We start from the raw sequence: 23051 nt of genomic DNA on the forward strand, positions 1-23051 counted from the left end.
TTTCGTCACCAGGTAATGTAGGTGAAATCCAATTTTCTATTTGATCGCGGTAAACATCAAACGATCGCCGCTGACACGTCCACGAAAATACACTACCGTCGAAACAACGCCGGCCCACCGCCGTTATCGCTGTCCACGTGCTATCCAGCGGACGCCAGTCTCCTATAATTCGATTTCGCGGCTCGCTTCGGAATTTCGATCGAGTTTCGTGGTCGCTGGTAACCTAAGAACCCCGAGTTTGGTCACAAAATTTCCTTCAAAACCTTTCAAACTCTTCCTTCGTTTCGGGCCGCTTCAACATTCTACTTTGCGGATGGTGGGGAGAGGGTTAGGATCCATGGCTTATTTCAACTACCGAGAGTCTGTTCACAGGCTTTTTAACGCAACAAACAAATTAAATATTTGTATTCAAACTGTAGTCATAATTTATCGAGCGTTAGTGTACAGAATTAATTTATGCGCTTCATAAACCCATCAAAATTTTAGTTATAAACGAATCTTTTGTTTCAAACTAGTTGTCGCGCGTTTTACAAAGGCTGGTATTTTCGATCTTGCTAGACTTCTACTTCTCTTTCTTGGAAAGTTGACACGAAGAAAGGTAAATAACGGACACCCTCCCGTTAAGTGTCAACAGATAACTTTCTCGCCTGTCGCACGGTGTTTTCATCTTTGTATCGTTGACGACACCAACGGAGAGGCAAAAACGATGACTTCGGTACGGATGCTAATGAAAGGGAACGTCGACAATTGAAACGGATTTACTTCGACGTCAGAGACGGCCGGATACTCGGGTGAAAGGGGACGAAGGCAATCGGGAAATAGGATTCACGCATTGTACTGTAACTGCCAGGCAATGTTATGGATTAATTCTCGAGCGTTTCCATTGTCTGCGCTTCGAACAGAAAATGGATCAGGATTCTCGCCATTGTTTCCCCCCCCCCTCCCTCCCTCCTCACCAACCCCCCTTTACCTTCCTGCCTGTACTCGCTCTTGGCAGAACCTTGATTACGAAGTGCATCCCAGGAAATTACAAAATTACTGCGAGCCCGCGTATCGGAACGTGCTCATTGTTATGTCCCATCGGTGATTACTTTACCAAATTGTTTTCGAAACACTTCGCTCTGTCCCTCGAGGCGGAGCTCTGGTTTGTTGGATGATCACTTTCAGGGGCTTGTGGTTCGGAAACAGATCGTACCAGGAAATTCACCCTTAGCATAGCAATTTATTAAGCTTGGAATTGTAAATGTGTGTTTTGGATTATGCAAAATTGAGAGACATTATTTGTGGAAAGCATCGTAGTATTTAAGAAGAAAATGAATTTTTAGCTTTGATCGAAAATTGGAGCAGAGAATTATTTTTTAAAAATGGAGTAATAGTAACGAAAGTTCAACATAGCATTGGCCGGTGATACATGGTGATCCCAAGTTTTTCTTTGCTCTGTTATTTTCGAATGGAAAATTATTAACGTTTCTAAGTCAACGTATTATGTCTCCATATAACGAAGCACTAGAACATGGACATTCTGAGCGTGGAAATACTGTTTTGGCCCACTGTAGTTTATTTTCCATTTAGCTGGCAATTCATCGTGCACAAATAGAAGGAAAATAAAATAGGATAATACATTTTTGTACGAGACATCGTGCTCGACACAATTTGTTTTCGAAAATTTGCATAAATAAACGTGCCCGTTTATTATTCATCGCTGCTTGTGTTGATGTTTGGAAACATTAACTGTGGTACAATATTGTCTCTTTCAATTTTGTTATTTTACATTTAGATGGAACCAGATACAGCAGATAGTAATGTTTGCGAACATAAATGATAGCAACAATAATAAGCAATGGCCACCTGAAATTTGCTGACACATTTTCAAAGTCAGTTATCTCAAAAAAGAAGCCACGCAAGAAAAGAATTCAATCTACATTTTCAATTTATTTGAAACTGAAGTATCACTTCTAAATTAATTCTGCAATAACGAATTTATCTTTCATTTAGTTCCACGTGTACAACGAATTTTACCACGTGACTACCATTAATAGAACAATCATTCCGTTTGTTTGTGTTCGTTGAGTCCAACCAGGCTTGAATTCCTTCAACCGCTGGCGAAGGAGGGCCATCCACTCTTGGGAATTATTATTCAACTCGACGTAATGGTACGTGATCGAAATACCAAACTGGACCAACAGTTTTTCGTTTCGACGTTTTTTTTTTCGGCGACGGTTTAACTCGAAATCGCTGAACTTCTAAAAGCATAAAAATGGAAAACGTGACTCCCAGCTCGAAATCCAGAAGCTCGCGCGCGGAGCTTTTTAACCCGATAACATTCTGTTCCGCGACAATTTTTAGTCACGCTTCAAACATTTGGAAAAACAACTAGAAACTTTTGAGAATGTATGTTTCATTAGAGATAGAATAGGTAAATAATTAGATTGCCCAACAAATTCTTTTAGTTTTCAGGATATATAATGTTATGTCCAAAATCATTTATTATCTCAGGACGTATTTTCTCTTTTTAATTCCCATAGGAGCCCCTCTATTTAGACGTTTACACCAGAACGTATCCTTAAATGGAATATATCCAGGTATTTTTCCAGCCTGCTCGTCGTGGACATTGAATCGCTTGCAACTGCAGCAGCAACGGCGGACACGTCGTCCACGTCCCGAGGGTTTCATTCTTTAGAAGCAGAAACTGCAACTGGAGGAATACAAGAGAAATTAAGTTGTCGTTTCCCCCGGTGAAACGTGGTTGCGCAACAAAAATGAAATATTCATGGACGTCGATAGGACAACACTTTGTATACGGAACCCCGCTGGCTCCGTAATATTTTTGTTTCGGAAAACTGCGAGGGTCTCCTGCGAAAATGCCGCGTCGCTTATTCCGCAGACGGTTCTGCGCGCATTCGACAGGGCAAATCGGAGATGTTTCGCCATACTTTCGGGAACCGCAAACGCAACAGCGTTTCTTAATAAACGCTGAATCTGCGTGGCATTTTCAATTGTTCGATATTTGGAGAATATCTTTTCGTCACTTTCAAATTTGTGAGAGTCACTTCAACAAGAAGTCTTTGTGTAAACTTTTAGGATCGTGTAAGGTACATTTCTCATATTGGTTCGTTCATCGAATACAAGTGGCAAATTATTTGTTACGAAATGAAAATTAATTGACTTGATCGATATCAGAAATGACACAGTCACGGGAACAATGCGGAAATAATATTCTTTAAAATTATCAATAAGGGGTATATTTCCTTACAATGTATTGAATTTCCAAATAAAATACATTCGTAATTTTTAATCCATCGTACAACCGAGTTTAATTGGACATTCACGCGTTTGCAATAGTTTTCAACGATAATTATGTTTCCCCGCGAGTTGACCGGACGTTTGTCGAGTCAACGCCCAAACGAGTAACAGTCGCAATGAAAGTCAGGCTGGAGAACTTCCTCGCGCCGTCGGGCTGTTCAGAAATACAGTAGCAAGAGGATGCGAAGCATAAAACGCAGAGAAATATGCACGTAGCCAGAGGATTAAATTCGAAAGAAAACGAAACTCGCAAAGTATCGCAAACGAGAAAGCCATTTGTTCCGCTGTCGTTGTACTTCGAGAAGCAATCTACTTCATAATCTAATTCCTTGTCGATAGAAAAGGAAGAGCATGGGGACATTGCACGCCCCGTGTTCTCGTTATCTCGTCCACGTTCGCGTCGTATCTTTCGATAAGGGTTTCTTCTATTTTAATCGGTCATACAGATCGTGATTTTTGCAAATAGATAACGAAGTAGCTTGATATTCTAGTATCGATATTCTTGTTTTAAATTATTGATCCTCCGTGTGTTCGTATAACTTTCAAGTTGGATGGTTCTATATTCACATTTTATTAAATAATTTAATTTAGGATTTCTTTGCACACAGTGGTGTCACAAAATTACAGGGTGTCCACGCTAAGAAATGGCAGACGCATGTTTCAATAACTATCGATGATACGACAAACTTGTTTTCATGTAAATTTCAAGATACAATGGGCTCTATATCGTTGATTTTTCGTGACATAAATATTGTTACAGTCATGAGTAAAATTCAGCCTGTACAGGAATCAGCCAGTGCTTCACGAGTGCTTGAAAATATTACGATTGTGTCTTGGACAAGGCTCCAACGTGTTTCCATCAAGAACCTCTGGCCCAGATGAGCACCAATCTCCTGGTAATACACGATGCGTTCATTTACGGGACGACTCGATACACTCAGAAAAGAACCTTCCCACCGATTGGAAGACTAAACGTCTCCGTAACGGTGGAATCTATCGACGAACGATCAACGGAGAATACCTATCGTTGTAGCAATCTGTCGTATAGCTGGGCAACGAAACAATCTATCCACCGCGTGTATCCATCCGATGAGAAAACTCGTCAGGGAGACGCGTCACCCTGTCGTCGTTTACTCGTGAGTCGATCGCCGGGAGAAACGATACGGTCGGGAAAGAGCGCTCTTTCATTTTTGGTGTCAGCGCAGCACGTGGCCAGATTAAAAAGTCGTGAAGGAACTTTCGTATAAAAGTACTTACAACTACAGGGAGAAGAGAAGGAAAAAAAAAGGTGAACCGGTTGAAAGATAACTTGGAAAGCAAGAGAGAAAGAGGAGGTCGGGGGAGCGGTGGTGAATCTTGAATCTAAAACTGGGGATCGTTTTCGAACTTTTCTTCTTGGGCAGAGGAAACCGAGGTCGCCTCTCGGTTCTTCTTCTCCTACTTCCTTTTTTTACGGGCTTCCCTAACCGTGGGGCCTTCATTAAATTTATGTCCCCTCCCTCCACCGAAAACTATTCGTCCAATTAATTCAGCCGGCGTCCCCTCGTAATTCTTCGTTCGATCTAATCGCTTAAACGCGTTCGATGGAAACGACGTGCCTATAATCCGTGAGCACCGGGGATATTGCTCGCTGCGCTCGAGTCTTCCGTGACCTATGACGTAAGAGCCCCGTCTTTGTGGGTGGCTGGCTACCGGTGACGTAACAATCTATCCTTTCATAAAATCTACTTAAGAGCCTTTTCGACGTTGCGCAATATCCTACTCCGACGGATGTTGTGGAAACAGGGCAACCAACGGTTTCCTTAACGCTGGTACTCTTTAAGGAGACTGCCGTTTTCTTTTTTCGGTCGACGAACACGATTTCCGAGTCGATGGTCCTAAGTTATTTCAAGATATATAGGTTTTATATATTTTATTATAGGTATTATATATCGCAAGAGATGCTTTGGAATCCTATTTATAAATTGTTCTACTATATCTCAATCTTCCCTTGTGTGATTCTCGTGCACTAAAGTGTAGGAATAGAAATTATAACGCAGACGATGCTCAGGTGAGAGTTCTTTCCTTTGATGAAGTATTTAGGATTTTACTTTTAAATAAAACACAGTGGAATATATCAATTCCTTTACAATTAAAGCATTTAATACCCAACATCACAGACTATGTTTATGTGAGAATTATAACAAATTCAACCTCTATATTGTAAGAGATACTTTTAATTAATAACTCTTTTGATGAGCTATTTGTCAGGATTTTTTCAATACCAAATAATCACAAAAGTTCACAAAGTATCTCCTAACTATATACCGTAATTAAAAAAATGTTATTCGAGCAATAAACAAAAGGAAAAGCTGGTTCCTTTGAGAAACCAATTTCATCGTAGATGTCGCGAAAATGATTTCATCCAAGAACGAAAGAAACATCGATCTTCTTTCGTTACGTTGGCAATAGACTGCCACGAAATTGAGAAATCCACGTCCTTTCTGTAGAACGTGGAGCATCGAGAGGATAAAAGTGAAATTCCAGCACGTTGTACGCGTAAATGGTTCTATCATCCCGATCAAAGATCACCTCGGGTAAAAGGAAGGCTCGAGCAGCCAATAAGCCTCGGGAAATGGCACGTCCGAAGCACATTATGGCTGCAATGCGGTGCCACGTGAGCGTTGACGTTTCACGGGATATAATTTCCTGGATGGACACCGCTGGACACCGATAAGCCGTGTCAACGCAACCGGAGATCGACGAAATGATGTCTCGGTGTTTCGTGATCGTTCCTAGGGATTAATCGACCCTTTTCGATCGAATTCACCCTCTATAGCGTTATTTAAACCGAATATATAAGGTATCTACACACTATACCTCTTCGTTAGTAATTTCTCACTAATTTTTGAATTTTCACGATCTACACACTATACCTCTTCGTTAGTAATTTCTCACTAATTTTTGAATTTTCACGATCGGAGCTGGATATTTACTTTGCAAATTTACGGAATACAAACACGAATTGCGTGGAGTGAGGTAGATATGTGTATACAGTCGGCTAACGAGCGTAAAACATGCATTACCTTAGAACAACACGTACAGAATAAATGATATTTGTGCGTTTAATATGTTCACGTAACAATAACGAGAGTTGCTTTCAGAGTTAAAAGGTTTGCGCTTTTACAACATTTTGACCTACGGTAATACTTCATTTAAATTAAACGCTTGAAACAATTTTCAAGGATGTTTTCTCCACTTGAAACACGTACAAAGATGCCATGTTCGATATAGTGATTAATGAAGTGAACGATACAGTGAAAAGATTGAAGATACTTGTATTACAATTTAGTAAAAATAATTAATTTCAGGTGCAACTGTTACCAGTACTACATTCCAGTAGAATATGGTAATACTTGGTCAGACGCCTGCAGTTCAAGTAGAACGCATCGGCGCTTGGTCAAACGCATAAGGTTTCCAATGAAATAACGCATTCCTTGACCGGAAACACGTCGTTCAAGCGGAACGGGACGATGCTTACTGGAACAAATAGAGTTGCACTTAATTTTGGACAAACTTTTGTTTCATTCGAGGCACGTTAATATGATCCAGTCCGTCCGTCGAGCGAAAGGAGAAAGTCCAGCGAATCCGTGTTTACCGACACAGCCCATTACGGTCAACGAAACCGTGACGCTTCGTTGAAAACGAGGTACCGCGAGCCCTCGTGCAATTTGTGCCGTGTTTTGTCATATTATACGCGGCCCACGCTAGAAACAGGATCCGGGCGGTGACTGTGCGCGGCTTTTGTGCAACCGTCACGTGTTCTAATGCGGTGGAATGGAATTAAATGGGAGGTACAGCTCTACCTTCGCTTCCTCCTTTCTCGTCGGTCCGAGTTCTGTTGTTTTCCCTTTTCTACCCCGTTTTTTTTCCACTGACGAAACGGTCGTTAACGTTCAGCGTAGAGTAATTATTCCGTTTGTTCTATCCGGAAGCAATGTACCCTCTGTCTTTGGACAGTGTCACGGGATATTCCTAACACGAGGAAGCTGTGAAACACCTGCGCGTACACCCACGAGTGCGCGTTCCAAAATACGGAATAAAAAGTGACGAGTCCGACTCGAAATCCGTGTTTTCTTTTCACGACGATCTCCCATTTCTACTGAATTCTCTTAGCGGAGACATTGTCACAGTGGCGGATCGTAGAGGTCGTTTAGGCGAAATTTAGGAGCCGAATGATACCGAAATACAGTCATTTATTCGTAGTTAGTTAGCCAGTTATTCCGTGTTATCGCGTGGTATGCTGTTTCGTGATAGGCTATGCTTTCTTATTTTCTGTTATGCTGTGATTTGCTGTCTTTATGCTGTTTCAGACTGTAGTGTGGCACGTTACATTGTATTATGTTCCGTTATACCATGTAAATGTTTCTAAAACAACTTCTTTTAATGGACTATGCCTCTAGAATTGTAACTCTGTAACCATAATCACATCCTCAAAAAATTACATGTTTCATTTCAATCTTAGGATTTCAAAACAGGAGGATTATAAAAACGTATTGGCGTTTTATTCAGAGTTTCATCCGGTTTCATTTTTCTCTAAACACTGAGCGTGGCTTACTATTTCCCAACGGATGCAAGAATGGGTTGGTCGAGTCGTGGGCTAGATTAAAATGGCGTTTCAGATCTTCGAAGGTCCCACCTTTCTCGTGGACTGTCGTCGCCGAGTGCACGTAGCTTTTAAAATAATGAAACATGAACGAGGCACGTTCGATGAATGGATTAAGCGTGTTTGAAACACCTGCAGAAGAAAGCTGCCGATTGAGAGAGAAAAAATTCGGCCAGTAAGTGGAAACATTGAACTCAAGGAGAGAGCAAAATTGTGTTTCAGCTAAGGGAGGGAGGCACAAGCTCGTCGTCGGCGATGCATAAGGGCGCGATGCTTTCCTTCGTTGGACGATTCCTTCCCCGGAACTCCATTGTGTCATTTAACCCGTTCTTTGTTCGTGTACCGTGTGTGTACAGTGGAAGGCTATTTTTCAGATTGTAAGTAATTTATAAATGATAATAGTTTTTTAAAATAAAGCTCACAATGATTACTTACAAAAAAATATGATTTTGGTCAAGTCATACTCGAAGGATTATTGGAAGTCACTTGTTATGCTTGAATGAAAATGAAAAACATTAAATAATGTTTAAAGAAGAGCAAGAATTGTTAATATAACGAACGACGTATGAACATTCTTAATGTTTTGGATTCTCGAGCCTTGATTCTTTTAGCTGAAACACAGTTTGCCTTTCTTCTCGAGATGGTTTGACTTTGGTCGAGTTTACCAGTCGAATTTTCTCTTTTTTCTCTTTCTCCAGGTGTTCGAAAGACGCTTGATAATCTATTCATCGAACGTAGGTCGTTCATGTTTTAGTAGTCTGAAAGCTATTCCATGCACTCAGACCTGGTAGAATAGAATGAAAGCGAGACCTTTGGATAGTTGTAAGTGATCGAATGCAAAGGCACAGAAATAATTTATACGCCCAATGAAACTGAATTAATTTCAATTCTGACAAAAAATAGTATGAATAAAAATTCAGGTTGGAAAGAATCAAAGCGTTGCATTTTAGGTTCTCAACGCGATTTGGGCATTTTCAATTTCGAATCGAAGGGGAATCATCATAATCTTATCTAGCTATTTGTAGTTGATCGCATACGTCGACAGAACTTTTTTAAGATTGATTCCAGCGAACAATGGTCGGTCTTGGCAGGAACACAAAGGACCCCATTGTAGTACACGAGGACTCGACGTTAGTTTTGCCATTAGGGGGCCGATAATCGGAAATGCGATTACTGTGTTTCCATGGTTGGTGACCTGACGGTTCCGGGGGTACGACCAGCCAATAGAGTGGCTCCCTGTGGACCATTTCTAAGGTCAGGTCGCTGGAAGCACTTGTTGGATGTACGACTCAACCCGACAACTTGACAACCTATTTATGTAACACGTACAGTCGAATTCGAACACAGTTGAATTCGGTTATGATTGACCATTATACCAGACTTTATAATTTTGACACGTACATAACACTATTGAATCATTATTCTTTTTTTTTTTGAATCGCTATTCTTTCTCATTTTTCCTATCCTCATATTATAATTACTTAATAATTATTTTCTGAAGACGACCTTCACCAAAAGAATTAAACTTGAAAATATATGATGCTAATTTATATATCGTTACGTATTTATTTGTACTTATATTACACACGAAAAGAAAAATTCAGTACCACATGCGGAGGAAAAGAAAATTAATGCAAAGAAGTAAACATAATTCTCAAAACAAACAATCTCAAGGCAGTTGCTACAATAACACAGACAAATCAAAAGAGAATAGAAGGAAAAAAAAATAAAAACAACATGGAAAAGGGAAAGGTAGAAAAATACCACAAATAATAGTGACGTTAGCAGGAAAAGTAAAATGAAAGTCAAACAAAACAACACGTGTTTGGTACGCATAAGCGCGCTTCATGCGATTTATTCGGAAGACGTAGCAAATGTTGCACGAACAAGCACATCCCTTTACATCCCTTTCTAGCGGAATCGCGTTAAAAATGGGACGTGTCCATGCCCACTAATCTCGATGCGGCAATATCCCGAGATTGTTGGTGTATAGCGAGAGATAAATTCCGTCCATTAAACGCGCGTAATCTGCGCACAGCCGATCGCACTCGAAACCGGCTCGCGCGCAATTCAGACTCCTAGACGCAAAAATCATGCTTTAATCCGCGTCAGTGGATTATCGCGTAAATTCTCGGAATCGAACTGCGAACCAATGTACCGCGGTCGACGAATATACGCTTTATCGCAACTTTTAATTTCGCGAGAGCCATTAGATCCTTCGTCGCCAAGAGTCACGCTGTAACGGATTTACGTTATGTGCTAATGCCGAATTGTGGCGGTGATTTATCTTCAGAAGGCAAGAATTTTTGGGAAATGAGAAACATATAAGAGATAGAGAGGATAAGTGCTTTGAAGGGGATGAGTGTTGGAATTCTTGTGTTTGTGTGTACCTCAACTATTAAGTTGGTGAGGGGTGCTAAGGGGTGAAGCCACTACAGAGATTTCAAACCATTTCTGTTGTTAGATAATACGTTGCTCTAAGACTTTAAACTATATTATCAGGTTGTGAATGTCGGCATTTTAAATGGTAAAAAAATGCGGTACTATAGATACCAATGTCAATGTAATATATTTTGTAACTTTTGTTTCGAATCTATAATTTTCCCCTATTACACTCCTACTATTTATATTAATTCACACATAATAATTAAAAAGTGCCTACACTGATTGATGTAAAATACGTAAAACACTTTTGCCTCGAATAACCTTTGAAATAGAATCTACATAAAAAAAATTCTTGCATGCAAAATTGCATGGTTTTTAGAGTGCCACTACGTAGTATATGTGCATGTATGCTTCATGAAGTTCCCCATATAATTTTAATAAAAACTGTAGAACAAATGAAGGGTAGATGAAAAGAGAAAAAATTATAGGTATAAATAGGTTCACAAACAGACTATTTAAAATGCATTCTGTACGAGAGAATGTGCTAGACCAGCCGAACCATGAATTTGCAAATCTAATTAACGCGGGTAATCCTGTTCATAATATAATGAACGCAATTTACCTCGCGCGGTATCGATTCGTTTTACTTGTAAGATACCAGTCTGGGAACAGCGCTTCCAATATTCTCTAGTTAAATTTACCCTGGTGGTCTGTTCGTTCGCTTCCCTTCGCGTGCACCGCCATTGTCCTTGATAACCGTAAACCGCGCACGTAATTTCACCTTCTCAGTTTCCGACGATGTTTAACTTGTAGATTTCATTCTCTTCTTCTAATTCTCATTCGTTCCGAATGGGAAACTGGATCTCCTTTGCTTGGATCTACCTTGGTATACGCAGTTGTAAAAAGAACGTAATACGATGAGACACGCTTGGAGCTTTTGAAAAATAAGGCTGGAATAAAATTTACTTTTTAATTGGCATTACGGATGCTTTAATTATCAGATATAGTTAACGTTCACTTTTAACCTGGAACGGAAGGAAATATTATTTTACTTGGAGGTTATGAGTAATGAAAAATTGAATTTGTACTCTTATTTCTATTTTAAAAGAATATAGGTACTCACTGTTTTTTTTGTGTCTGAACATATTAAATACTTCCTTGTTTGTCTTTATAAGGTGAACTGTTATATTTTTATTAATACGTGCAAACACGTAAATTAACACGAGTTAAACCTACGAGTACAGCTGACACCAAATAATTACTGGAATCGAATTTTCACCAAGATTCAATTATTCACCCCTTCAATTATCGCATTTTCTTCATCACGAAGGTAAAGATATAATATCAGTTGACGAAAATCGGTTCATGAATGGCGCCCCGAAGTTTCAAACGCGAGTAAAAGCAAATTGTAAAGCAGTAAGTCGCGCTGGCTCGCGCCACGCAACATTTGGCGCGCGACAACTTGGAACTCGGAACAGTCGTGACTTCCTGTTTATTTTATGTTGCCTAACTTCCCCGCAGTGTACCGACGCAGCTCGGTGTGTTAAATAAATCACCGCGCGGAAGTTCTTAACTGTCGTAAATGCATTACGGGGGTGATCCCCGATCGGAACTTTCCAAACGCGGAAGTTCGGACAAGGCGAAGTCCCAGCTAGGATTCCTGACTGCCAAAACTCCAGAGCTGAGTGTTTTTCGTCATGACGTTTCGGTGGGGTTGGAACAATTCCTGGGTGAAACGTTGCCTCGCGCTGGACGAGATCCGACGGGGAAAAATAGCCGATCCTATCGGCGAAGCGAGCTAGACGCATTTGTTTCTGAGAAATCACCCTGCTTCTAGTTATTTGTGGGCGAAGTGGAACGATTTCGCATAGGTGCTATCGCGGAACTGTAATGGAACGATTCGCAGTGAAATATCCAATCTCCGATGTACGCGTAGTAACTATGGGTGAAATTTAGTAGGGTAAATATTTCGAAGGGGATAATACTTCATATAGAAAAAAAAATATTAGAAATTCTGTCTTATATCAGAGATATAGTTAGCATTAGGAATTCTATCGCCTAGCTAATCGAATCCGATTCTTCGCGATCCAACCTTGAGAGTCATTCTGTCGGGATATATACTCGGGATATATATATATACGTTCCTTTGAATATGTATACAAGTCTCGAGTCATGCGATTGGGGAATTGCTGCGTTATTCGATTGGTATCGAGCCAAACGTTCCCGCCGCGCTATCGAGCGCAGTGTTTCGTAGTCACGTGCCATTCGACTTCATAATTGTTTAAATGCAAATTTCGACGACACGTGTACGCCTCGAGAAACTCGAAACAAAATTTCCATGCCATCGTTATTCCTTCCGCGACGAATTTTGGACAGACGAATTTTGACGTTTCTAAATAGCACAGATCGACGTGGACTATAAATAATGATCAATTAAAGATTGTCATGTTATTACATAGAAATATACGGGACTGTATCGCACTGGTGACTACGAAGCAATAATATTAGGTCTACGCGTAACAATACTCATTCCCAACGCTCCCCTATTTTGACATTTCCTGTATGGTAAAAAATACAACAATTCTATCTGTTAAATAACATTTTTGAAATGTCTCTCGAAACGCGAACCCTGAAAAATCTCCGGGATGAAAAACAAAAAAAAATTGTTTCAGGAACGCTGTAAAAAAAAAAAAAAGAAAAAAAAAGAATTAAATAAAAACACCGGCTCAATTAAAGCGCGAGCGCGTAAATCCGTCAGCGACAGATAGAGTTTACATCCGCGCGGGTATCAACAACACACGCGTCCCATTTCCAGACGATCCGTGAATACCAACGAGGGGGCGATCGGTTGATATTTAAAAAAAGGGACTCCCGTCGTGACCAATCAGGGGTGGCTCGTGTTACGCGATGTAAATCGACCTATTAACCACTCAACCGACTCGTCGTGACGTTCAGCCATTTTTTAAAGTACCTAAACGGGGCAAAGGGAGCTCGTGGGCTGACGGGCAGGCCGCAATAAAAATAAATCAACCCACAGGACGGTCGGAGCGTCGCAAAGGGTTAAAGTGTCGCGGCTTTTCCCCCGTGGACGCGCCCGGGAAAATGGGGCTCGAAGGCTCGCGAGATCCCTGTGCGAGCGTGCTTTACTTTCTCCTTTGTTGGGGGCTGTTTTCATTCGCGTGGCATTCATGAATTTGTTATTTACGACTTCTGGAAACCGTCATTCTCGGATCATCTGTCCCTCTGTCGTGGTTCCTAATGGAAATCCCCCTTTGAAGACACGTCCAGGAAATACCGACAAACTGGAAATTTTGATTTAACGAACTCCTCGGGTTGGTTTGAACACGGCTCTCACCGATACGAATGTTAAAATGGTTTCCTTTAATCTGGAGGATCCCTCTCGCGGTTTAATCGGACGTGAAAATTCGTTTACAATTCGTACCTGCAGAGTGAGTTTTTTACTTGTTTTCAAATCACACTCCGAACAAGCTTATACATGTATATATTTATACATACACTTGGAAACGTCAAACCTATCATATAATTTAATTTAAACCTACCTCAATAGACATAGAGGGTACGAATATTTATGGGACTGACTGTAAATGTTACAAAATTGCAAAAGTATTTATTGTTCAAGCCACGACAAAGCACGCCTGTATCGTTAATAAAGAATTCTGTAGGCGTGTTCGTAACGCGAAATCGGATCATTCGCGGTCTCGTGAATCCGCACAGGGGGTTGGTAACAGAGTGAAACAACGGAGATGTATTTCCGGTCGACGTGCGTGGAATTTCGTTTTCCTCGGTCGAAGGGAAGGGGTTTTGTAAAAAGGAGTTATAGGATTTTGTTTCTTTTTTAATAACACACAGGTGGTTTAAAATTTGTTCACCTTTTAAACACGTGGACAATTCTCAAATTTAATTATTATCATAGAGGTAAATTCTTCTATTTATTTCTTTAGATAGAAACTCCTTTATTTTTCCGTAGGATATTTTCCCGTTGAAATCCGTACTATTTCCATGGGAAGCACTTTCTAGATCGTGTCGCGCAGCGTTGGCGAGGGTAATAGAACTCCAGATTTTATGATTCACAGCCATTCGTTTGCGGACAAGGAGTCTCTACTTCATTCCTCCACACCTTTTCCAGGTTTCACTTGTCTCCGTGAGACGAGGGTATTTTTGAGTCTTGTGCGAGGGAAATCTCTCAAAGAATCGCTGCCTGGGGATTTGAATACCAACCGATATTCTTTTGCGAGCTTTCGATGCAGTCTTTCGCGGTGCCATGGGGCCCACTTACTCTTTCCCACACTTTCTTCGAAAGCTTTCGTTCTCACCTGGGTGGCTCAGGTGCTCTTCCTGTCAAACTATGTACAAAGTGATCTTGTGTTGTTGCACTTAAGAATAAAATCTATTTTACGTACGAAGGTACGGAGTAAATAACCTTTTTTTTTTCGAAGAAAATAATGGAAAGTCAAAATCATCATTAATAATATGAATGAAGACGATCTTCTAAATACTAAATAAAAATATCAACACAATATCGATCGATTTAACATTCAGCAAGGCCCTTCAGAAAATATTTAACTGCTACCGTAATCAAGGAAATTCAGCCATGAATATTACGTTTCATTATTAAAAAAGAAACTAGGCAAATTGCTTGATTGAAAGTGTAATTTTATTTCAATACAATGCCACTTCATTTTTTTTTTAGATATTCTTTACTTCTCAACTTGTATAATTAAAATTTGGAACGTCGAATGGGCGAGTCTTTTCCTAATAATAACTAGTCAATATTCAATAACGTCTTACTATAGTATCCAGCAGACAAGAGAAGCTACTGTTTATTTTTCTTCCAGAGAAGTCTCAATACCACTAAATTCACGGGCAATGTCTACGATCTTTGACGTACGGTGGAAGTTAGGGTCAGTTCGGTGCCTCTCTGTTCGTGATTACAAAGTTTTTGCCCTCGAAGAGGGAAAACTCGCCCATCCGGTCCAGCTTCTATATTGATCTCGCACGAGAGAACATTTTATCGATGACGATAGTCGATAAGGATGTCTTCGGCTGTTAGGCGCCGGTGGCAGGGGATCAGGATGCCCCAGAGAACTGACATGAATTCGTGGAGAAGGTGCCAGGTTTATGAAACCGTCCACATTACACACGTCACCAAAAATATATGAAACCCTTGCGACGTGGATGTCGCATAAATCCGCACCCCCGCGATATCGAGACTTCCGCGAACGAGGGAACATAACCCATGAGCTACTGTGCAGATCGCGCGTTTCTTATGAATAATAAATCGGGAATTTGTGTTTTTTTTTTTTATAATTTGAAGACGTACAAGCCCTCAGGGGCTGTAGATCCCGAGGTAGCCGAGCTATAGGGGGGATAGCAGGTTCATACTGATACGAGAGTTAAGAGATACTGCAAACAATATTAAACCCTTAGAAGCCTGATTTTCCAAATTAAATTTAAATAAATATCAAATTATTTGTTATTTGATCTTTTTTTAATATTCAATATAATAAACATGAAAAGATAAGGGCAGAATTGAAGATTTAATATCGAACCTACAAGAATGATGTAATAATAAAAAAAAAATGTGGCTAATACATTTCTAGCTTTATCTATGTACAAAATATGTAAAACATTAAATGGCGTTTCCCTTATCAAAGTTGCCACATCATTTGTAACCATGATCCATCCAAGATTGATCCTTCTACGTGAAAAGCTCCAGAATAAATTAACCCCGTAAGTCGAGAATTTACCGTACACTTCTGATCTGGCCTAGCTGACCAACATATCGCTCGAGCTACGATAAATCCTCCCATTTTTCTTTCGCAAGGGAATATCGCATTTGCAACTAAATCCTCGCCTTTAGTCGAGAAGCGAAACGGTTGGCCATAACGTCGTCCCAATTTAATTTAGACGCAGCCTAACCAGGACGAAGGTTAATTCCACTGTCTCTCTCCTTCTGATAGCCCGATAGCCCAGAGTTGGATTAGCATACGTTGGGATTTAAGTCGGACAACAAGAAACTGCGATAGCCCTCGAACTAATGGCTCCTTCTGTCTCCAAGATTTCCCAGGCGAAATTCACGTCTTCCTATTAGCCTTCCCAACCTCCCCAATTGTACATTCCATTGTGTAATTACAAGTAACGATGAAATATCAACCAGTGGTGAGTTTTTCAACCTTGTTATGCTGGAAAAATTAATTACAAACTGCTTACTCTTGAGAGAAAATGGAGAAGGAAGAAAGGGGATGAAGTTGCAACTTACTGCAAATTAAATGAGTCCAGATATAATGGAAAAAATGTATTATCATTCCAAATATACTGTTTACCAAATGATGAAGAACGCCAAGAATGTCAGGAAAAAATTCTTTCTAATAAAAAGATAATAGAATTCTCATATACTTAATAATGTGGTATCAGCCTTATTCTTTAGAAAAATTAATCATAGTCTCTTTACTATTGAGTGAAGAAGGAGAAGAAAAAATAGGATGATGGAGCCAGGATTTAAAAACGTACATCTGCGTCCACGCAATCTATCTTCCAAAAAGAAAATTTCAATTCACGAAGATTATAATCATGATCGTCGAAATTGTAATGTGAAAATTGCCCGCGTTGAGAAACATTAATTGCGAAAAAGATGAACCATAGCACTTGACGATTAATCTTGTTTCGCAGCGTCGACCGCGCGGTAACGTACACGAAATCGCAGAGGATCGAAGATTCCGCTTTCGGCATACCTCGAGCAACGAGCACACGCAACAAGTTGAGTTTATTTTAGGCGAGCCACGGCTAACGACATCGCCCATTATCGTGCCGCGGAAGTTATTTAACGACGTAATTCTCAAAGGGGCTGGAATAATTGTCGCATAACAGCTGGCAGTTTCTGCGGTTTTTACATTTCTCGACGGAAATACGACGCAAAACTAGAGCCATAATTCGCAGGGTTACGGGACTCCATTGGAATCAACATTGTCGGATGAAATGCAACCATGCCGGGTAGATGGGGCTGGAAATATTTAATGCCTGTCGGAAGCGAGCGTCCGCGAAAAATCCAACCAGAGTCTGCGTTTGTTATTTCGCATCGGACGTGCTGTCACAAAGCAGTGTCACTGTCTCTGGATACTCGCAGAATATCCTGACACTCGTGATACGCGGGCGACGCCGTTTCATTTTTTTCCATGTCCCTGTCGATAAAGATCAAATCCGTTCTGGAGAACTTTCGAGCTTTCGAATGCTGCTCTCCATGACACGATGTCAAAAGGCTTGAAACGATGCGCGTAATCATCATTGGGGAAGATTCTTTTTTAAGATTGAAAATCTTTTTATTTTCGAACAACCGAATTCATGTCCCGCTATATGATGAAAAATGCTGTACGGCGATGAAACGGAGTCAAAGTGGTTGTAGAGTAATAGAATTCATATGCATAATTTTTAATAGATTATACGAGAAAATATTAAAGGTTTCAGACTCGTAGTGATTTACTTCATTAAACAAAAAGTTGAGAAATTCGATGAAATGGCCTCTGAAATGAATTATTTATTACTCAATGGCAAATAAAATTTTGTCATTTAATGGTGTTAATCTTTATTGTTCAGGAAAGTTATTATAAAAAGTTATGACTATACCAAATGCTTTAAAGCTTAAATTTAAGATTTTTATAAAAATGGCGTCAATCGATTCGTGCACCGAACGGCTCATGTTTGTCTATATTAAAAAAAAATATTTATATCCTTCTGGTACATTTACCAATACACAAGACCACAAAAATGTAGTAATACAGAATTCCAACAAGAAATTCACAAAGGAACCAATAGTAAGGAATAGTCTTACGACACAGTCTTGCGAAGTTTTGTCATTAACAGGTAAAATAACTTTACCCTAAAGAGGTAAAAAAGGTCGAGAAGTGGATCCCCGTTTCACGCATCCAGGCTTCGAAGAGAACGAGAGGAATTCGCTGGGTGGGTGCGTGCACGCGTAAAACCAGCCGCACTCGAGGCGTTAATTCTTTGAAAAGTTTTAATAACCGCAAAAATTACTGGGGAAGCCGCTCGCGAGTAGCTCTCAGCTCTCTCCCCGTTGCAAATTCTGGTGTGAAATAAAAACGGTATCTCGTCGGGTGAGCATTTCCCACGGAGGTCGGGGACGGTAATTCTTCGAGCGCGTCTCGTAAAATCCTGACGGCTCTCAGAGCACGAGCACGGAATGAAACAGCATCGCCTGAAATCTGCGTTCCTCGCCGCGGCGTGCAACAACACCCGTATCAAGAACCCCTGTTCCGTGCCGGAAAGAACGACGGCGACGGTCCAGCTGTTGCGCAAGAATTTTTCAATTTCCCTCCGTCGCGTGACTGCGATTGCATTGCGACTTCATAGCGGCCGGGGTCGTTTAGGCGATTACCGCGGTCACCCCTCTCTTGATACGTTTACGGTGGTGATTTTCACATTGGCTGAGGGAAACTGGTATCGATTTAGATTCCTTCGTTTGGAAGATACCGAAAGAAGTAAGTGGGAATTCGTGGGATTGGAGAACAATATTATAGAAAATCAGTCGTGTCACAGTTCGATATCTATTTCTATAGCTATTTTATTTAAGGGTGTATTCACATCTTCTGATTCACATCTGATCGCTTTGTTTGAAAGATATCGAAAGGAGTAAGTGGGAATTCGTGGGATTGGATGACAATATTATATGATATCAGTTGTGTCACAGTTCAATACGTATCTAGTATATTCCATTTCACTTCATATGTTTATTAGTTTGAAGTAACGATTTTGTTGTTGAAAATTAATTGTAAATTATTTTCAAGTTTCAACTCTATTCGATCCTTCACCATTCCTCGATATTCTTCAATTATTGCAAGAGATGCATAATTGTAATTACGATTTTATTATTACCCAGCAGTATATTAGATTTGCGTGACCAATTCTTAATCTTGTTAACGTCATTTGGAGGTTTCTGGTTGGTTATACATTATATACAATCAGTTAAAAATAAATGTATCTCATTTTTCAGTGGTGTTCTTTTGCATCATAACCCATAATAAATTCGTTTAGAAAGATTCTCCAATGGTTCTCCAATGGTTATGTACGTATTATGTATAACCAATCGAAAATAAATGTACCTCATTCTTTATTAATCTTTTCGATGGCGTTCTTTTGCATCATAGCCTATAAGGAATTCGTAAAGGTTCTCCAATGGTTTCCCAAGATAAGGATGATACTTTCAAGAGCAATCCCAGCCCTCATACTTGAGTTATCGTCACTAAAATGAAATACCTGCCCCTTATTTTTGGCTATATCCTATAAACCTGCCAAGTTTCATCAGAATCGAAAGAGCGAAGCACTTCGTGGATGTTCCTTGTTAGAGTTTTACTGCTTTGTCCTCAATAGCGACTGACGTATTATAAAACCATCGTTCGAAGCTTGCACTCGGTACCCTTGCCAGAAGTACGAACTTCCAACTCCAATATGATGAACGGAAGTTGAACACTCGGAAATACTAACCACAATAGAAGTCTTCAAATATGATTCGTTAACCAACCACGAAAGTTCGTCGTTTCAAATGCAGCGTGAGAAAAGCAATACGAGAAATCGGAATTTCTGCAGAATTAGATACGATCGAGTATTACTTGGTAGTTTTCCTAAAAGTTTCAATGCTCAAAAGAAAGGGCGACGGATGATTAATCCTTCCCGTCGAGCAACACGGCGTAACCCCGAGCATGTATTCTTCCGTGTGGCAAGTCGAGCGTCCATTTCCAGCTGTCTCGTTCGGACGTCGGAGAGTAGGTTAATTAGGGTGTGGCCGCATACCGGCATACTTCAGTTGGAAATTTCTCGAAGCAACAGGTTGGCCGTACAGAATTTGATACGGCTGCGATAGCCTCCATATTTTGAGATATACTAGCGCTGAGCTATCGGATTCGGATTATTCTGATCGCGAAGCAAGAAACGGCGCCACCAGTGCACGAAGCGACCCTCTATATTTGCCATTGAATCGTTTGATCGTCCCTGATCTCGATGATACGCGATCGTTTGGTGTTCATTTTATTTCTAATATTTTCGATTTTCATATCTCAACAATTTTTAAGTTCTAGTAATAAAAACAAAAATATTACGTATTCATGAGTAGAAGTATAGTAAGTACATATGTATATTAGGTGCACGAATTAATTTGTGCGTTTATGTTCAGTCATTTATCCCTCTGTGGGCCGAATTTCATTGTTCTACAGGCAATTTACAAGACTCTGATATTTCAAGTTGATGGTGCTGGCAAATATCATCGTAAGGACATTATATAATTACGACGTATATGTCATCTTGCGAAATAAACTAAAATTATTTGTATTTCGTAAGAATGTCTAATCCACGCGAACAAAATTGTGCGAGTATTATTTTATTAAATTCTTTGAAAAATGGCATCGTCCGGCCCGTGTCAACGTAATCCCGAACAGAACTTTCGTCGATGAGTTTGTCCGTTGTGGACGGTGAACCAGAATTAACAGGAGCGTTTAACGCGACCGCGACGGGCGAAAATGAAATTCCGCGCTTCCAAGTCCCTCTCGATGGCTTCAATTAAAGTTAATGTCGGATTCGTGAAAGTTTCGAGCGACGAAAATTCCACTGCGTTTCCCCGCCGTCGTCGCGCTACCCCGGCGTACAAGAGTGGACGGAAATAATAATTTGATAGTCGAGAATAGTCTTCGAGAAATGTACTTACCTAGCAGATCGACCTCAGCAGCGCATGATCAGCGTTTGGTGCACCACGATCTTGGTTTACTTGTCTTATTGCGGGTGGCAGTGGTTTCCCAACATTTTGGCGGGCATCCTCCCTAAGAAAAGGAGAACAGAGGATTTGTATTACTTTCGTTCGAATTCATTTGGAATTAGATTGATTTGTTATTTATTATGATAGAAATTACTGAAAGAAATTTTAGTGTTGTCGATTCAATTACAATTTCTTAGATAACCAAGACAGTTTTATAAACAGAGGGGGAGAAATTACAATTTACTAGGACTGTTCTGGAAACAGAGAAAAAAGTTTTTGGACCCGTTAGGGGTGGGAGGTGAGGCGACAAGAGAAAGACTATACCCAACATCGCGATGATCTATAAGATAGATCACGAGGAATGGCGAGAGACAAGTTTTCTGGGTAGAAAGGAGAAGGTGTTGCGATGGATGTACGATAAGCAGCCGAATATAACGGTAGAGCTTAAGAGCTTACCGCTGAAACTCCAAGTCGGATCAAGACGAAGGCCTAGGTTTTTAATGGACCTCGGGCGGATGAATAACGACAGTGTTAACAGTGAGAAAAACTGGTGGTAGTTTATCTGTAAGGAACGGCGATAGAACAAAGAGAGGGAGGATTTGGAAGGATGTAATCTTAGCCCATGCAAACAAGACCAGCTTGGAATCCTATCTGCGTCCAGTTCAAGTTTGCCAATAGCTGAATCGATATCGAATAGATCGAATGATTGGATTATTTCAGTATTCTGGCCATACATGGATATGTGCCACGAGAATTCGCAAACACGAAGAATATCAGCATCGTCTGTGTGGATTAACTATAGTCTCGGTATGGATCCTGGTGCACCGATTCTCGGTGTCCTTCGAAATAGAAGGGATGGCTACCCTCGAAAGGGAAAAAGGAAATATTAAAGTAGATATGTGATAGAAATATATGTATATGAGTATATGTGCCATTTGGTTTTATGTAATAAACAAAATATTATAGCCACTCTTAGGAAAGTTTTCACCCTCATTTTACCCAAGTGCATGTATTCGAGATACATTTAATTAAATTCCTAAATCATCCATATAGAATTTATTTTAAAAAATAGTCTCAGTAGATTCGCCACAGAGACGCGAGATCCATGATTCGGTTATAATAAACAATTCTCTCGTCGAGGCCGACAAACAGCGATCCTAATTACCTATAATGTTTCTCCGCAGGCGTAAATTTCAGATGCTCGGCCAGTAATCCACTGGGCATTAATCAATCATCCCGTTTGCATAGGGACGCCATGTTGACTTCGCGAGAGCTGCTCACTTATGCAAACTCGGTTATAGATTTCTTCGTGAATCGCGCCTTGGGCTAGACTTTATGAAAAAACTGGACAGGACTATTTTAGCCTGGAAAATAAGAAACTCTCCGGCTCGAGGGAAACTTCCGAGCGCGAGAGACATAAACGAGGGCTACGTGAACCATTCGCGTCAAATCGTCACGCATCGAACTCCTAACGTTGTCGCGAGTCAGAAGTGGAAATATTCGGTTCAGTTTGCTCGATTGTTAGATATATTCGGCACGCAGATGGTAACTTTCGCGAAGTTCGCGAAGTGGAATGTTTATCAGAGGAAATTGAAAATTCCTATGTGTAAGCGTAACGATTTACGATCTTTGCAGGGTTTACTTCGTTTTACATAATAGATTAGGCCTTCGAACGATTGAACAACGAAACAATGCATGGGAGGCTGAAGAAACAGTGCAAAACAGAAACGGAGCGTACGAAAATAGAAAATTACGTTGCGCGACAGTTGAACGCAGCCATGCAATGCATTTTGGGATAGAAGAGAGACATAAATTTCGAAGTTATGCGGCATAACTTTCCACGGCTGGGTCCGTGTGTATTAACTCGTTCCACCTTGTGGATTAATTCCGAATTACGCCAACTTACCATGCACGGGTTGGTGGTTCTGAAAAATTTCA

The 23051-nt window shown here is 40.4% G+C and overlaps 1 protein-coding gene across 7 annotated transcripts in view; it reads right to left on the reverse strand.

Annotated features, from left to right (window-relative positions):
* The window catches only part of LOC128878186 (5-hydroxytryptamine receptor 2B-like), a 174570-nt gene that overhangs the window by 66582 nt on the left and 84937 nt on the right, over positions 1-23051 (reverse strand). For all 7 annotated transcript variants that reach the window (XM_054126185.1, XM_054126187.1, XM_054126186.1 and 4 more), the window contains exon 3: positions 21066-21177. The gene's annotated coding sequence lies outside the window, so the exon portion shown is untranslated. The remainder of the gene's footprint in view (positions 1-21065; positions 21178-23051) is intronic.

This window comes from Hylaeus volcanicus, chromosome 6, assembly GCF_026283585.1.
Source record: "Hylaeus volcanicus isolate JK05 chromosome 6, UHH_iyHylVolc1.0_haploid, whole genome shotgun sequence".
Lineage (NCBI taxonomy): Eukaryota > Metazoa > Arthropoda > Insecta > Hymenoptera > Colletidae > Hylaeus > Hylaeus volcanicus.